Here is a 3,514-nt window from a genome sequence, read left to right on the forward strand (position 1 = left end):
CATTGCAAATAAAAAGAGGAACAGAGAAAAAAAAAAAAAAAGAGGGGTAATGCCGAAAAGGCAAGGTACTCTAAGCCCTAAAGTTGTCATTACGTGGGATGAGGATGGTTCCTCAAAGAAAACGCAGTGAAAAGAAGTAATCTAAAAGCAAAAAGGAGGAATTTAGCACATCATTCAGAAACTCGAACAAAACCATTCCCAGAAGTTCAAACATCCAACCCAGAAATCATAAAAACGTTCTATATAAACGAACAGTGAGAAAGTATACGGTATACGAAGGACTTACATGAAGTTTGAAGGCTGGGGGTTGGTGTTGATCACTGGTAAAACGAAGACTGGCAACGTCGAAGGAATGAGAGCAGGAAATCAATTGTGTTTAAAGCTTCTTTTCTCTCTAGAAAAACTCTTAAGAAAATTTGGTGAAATGCTGAAAGTAACCAAATGAAGTAAGAAGGCTGGCTTTTATAGGCCAGAATAGGTGTGAGACAACTGTGATCAGCCACCATCGTACGGTTAGGATGGCAATCAATTCGAATTCTACAGATCCAACAGTTGGATTAAACACTCATCAAGACGGTAGAAAACGTTTGAGTACCCGTCTGACACTCATTTAATGCGTCGTATCAATAAATGGACAGAAAACGAATCGTTGTCTGCAAAAAGCAAATAACTGCAGTAATGATGGTCATTAATATGTCACCACGCGCCCGAGGTACGTGCCAGGAAGCTGATAAGGCAACTGGAGGCATCTAAGCAAGCCTTGTTTACTTTTTCACCAAACAAGGCTTGGGGGGTAAATGTTGCCCCTGATTTTGTCCAAAATACGTGGACCAACCGGATGATGACACGTAGACTGAAAGGGCTTTATGTTTAGATAATTCAGCTAAGTCCTTTTAGCCACAGGGATCAGCCTTAGACGTGCCTCCCGGAGAAGACACGTGAGTCGCACATACTCCCGGAGAGCAAAGCTACAACAAAGCATCTCCAAGAGGCGTCAGATCCTATCTGAACAGTCATCTCGCATTTAATGCCGCATGGGAGAAGGCGTATTGAAACTGCCATATGTCTTAAAGTCTGGCGGCGTAACCCCCTCTCTGCAGCTACTACGCTATGATTAATGAGCCTTGTGACGGCTACTTTATGAGGAATCACATCAGTCAAGAAGGATAAAGGACTATGTCCATTAAACCCCTACAAAGCCTAATGATTAGACCATGCATTTCCCATGTTATATTCATTAGGAACGTGTGGCTTTACTGAGAATTACAAAAAGACTTGTACCTCAATTCTAGGGATCACCCCATAAAAACACTATAAATATCCCCCAAACTCATTAAGGCAGGGGTCGAGAATTCTGGGTTTCATAAGAACTAGAAGAGGAAAAATCCACCAAGAACATTCTCTGTAATAAATACTATCATAAATACACAGACTCGTGGACTAAGGCTCATTAATGCCCCAACCACGTAAAAATCTCTCTCATTAATTCCTTATAGCTTTCTTAATTATTATTATTATATTGGTTGCCGAAAACCCAGGTCAACACAACTATAACAATTAAGTGATTATAAAAATGTGCATTTGATAATAATTTTGTGGCTATTTAAAAAAAAAAAATTGTGGTTATCCATAATTACAACGACATAATTTTTAAATTTCATATATTTTGTAAATATAGTAGACATTTAATAATTTTCTTAATAATTTACATTTTCAAAAATAATATTCAAACAGTTAAATACACAGTTAATTTTTTCTTTTATTATTTATGACAAAACAACTAAATCGTAAATAACAGTTTCACATAACTTGATTTTTGTATAGTAATAAAAAATTAAGAAAGTCCAATATATTTGATATGATAAATAAATTAAAAAATAATAACTAAATAAAATTATTAAAAAAAATAGTATTAATATCATAAAAGTAACTTCATTCTACTTAAAAATACAATTATAATAAAATTGGGAGAAATTCTATAATGTACCCCCTTAAAAGTGATACACCAATACATCTCTATCTGTTTTAGTATCCGAAATAATTTTTTAGTCAAATTTTTTCGTATGGTCTTGTAAATTATATTTATTTAAGAAATCCTGCAAAATTTTAAAAAATTTTGAAAAAGTTTAACACACTGAAAATTACGTTCAAGTAGTGTGTTGCACGCGTGACTATTTTATTTTATACGCGTGTAAAATAGACTGTTTGAACATTATTTTCTATAATGTAAATTATTTCGAATTTCTCAAAATTTTGTAGAATATCTTAAATAGCTATAATGTACATGAATATGAAAAAAAAAATAGAATAAAATTTTTTTTTGAATGCCAAAACAAGTAGAGGTTGCATCAGTACATCCCTTTCAAGGGGGTGCGTTGTAGAATCACCCTAAAACTGATTGTTAAGAATTATATTATTTTATTTGTTATTTTATTAAATATTTTGGTCTAATCTATTTTATATTTTAATAATTTAAATTATGGGCTAATGTTTTAATTATATGTTGACAATAACGATAATATATTTTTTTAAGTGAATTTTAATTAGTTTCAGTTAAGTACTAATAAATAACAAATTATTGGAAAAAGCAACAAATATAGTACAATTTTGCAAGATAAATAAGAATTTGTCCCCAATACTATTACAATTGTAAAATTTAGTCCTCTAAATTTTTGTTCTATTGCCTGATTTTTTTTTCTATTGCGAAAATTCTTTCAACTAGAAAAAATTACAGTTTAGTGTAATTTTTATTACCTTCTATCAATTTTTTTATGTAGTCACGTGTCACAAATATATTCTTAAATTTTTTCTTTACAGTACAATTTAGGCTTGTATTTTTTGCTAAGACTTTTGAGTCACACCATATTAACGGCACATCAGTACTACATCAATAAATAGTTTTCAAAATGAACAAAATGAAATAAAAAGACATTTGCTATAGTTGCTATAGTTCAAGGGAATTTGTCGTACAAAAATGTTAATAGAATGTGATTCTACAATTTTTATAATTCAAGAGAAATATTTAGTATTTTAGATTTAATGAACGCATTTTACTGCTTAATTATATAATAAAAAAAATGTCTTTTTGATTTTGTCCATTTGTTTATATAATATACTGATGTTTAAATTTGTCATGTCACATTCCACCTTTTATATCCTCTCTACACTATAATTATTATATTAATTAATATATATTTATATTAATTAATTAATTAATTATTATGTTAGCTCTCTTATAAATCAGCTTTTGATAGCATTAGCTACTACTAGTCTCAAATTCTTTACTTGATGTAATGTATTTTATAGGTGAAAAGGGTTTTTTGTTGTAGTATATGACTTCCTTATTAGATTTCAATTAATAAAACAAACTTAAATTTCATCAACAGAAAAGATAGAACACAAAATAAGATTACAAACTATATATATAGTTACATACATATATATCAAAAGGATATCAAACCTAACTGCTGGCATAAGCGGATTATAAGACTACAATAGTAGCAAAAAAATAATA

Source organism: Cannabis sativa, chromosome 2 (assembly GCF_029168945.1).
Source record: "Cannabis sativa cultivar Pink pepper isolate KNU-18-1 chromosome 2, ASM2916894v1, whole genome shotgun sequence".
Classification (NCBI taxonomy): Eukaryota; Viridiplantae; Streptophyta; class Magnoliopsida; order Rosales; family Cannabaceae; genus Cannabis; species Cannabis sativa.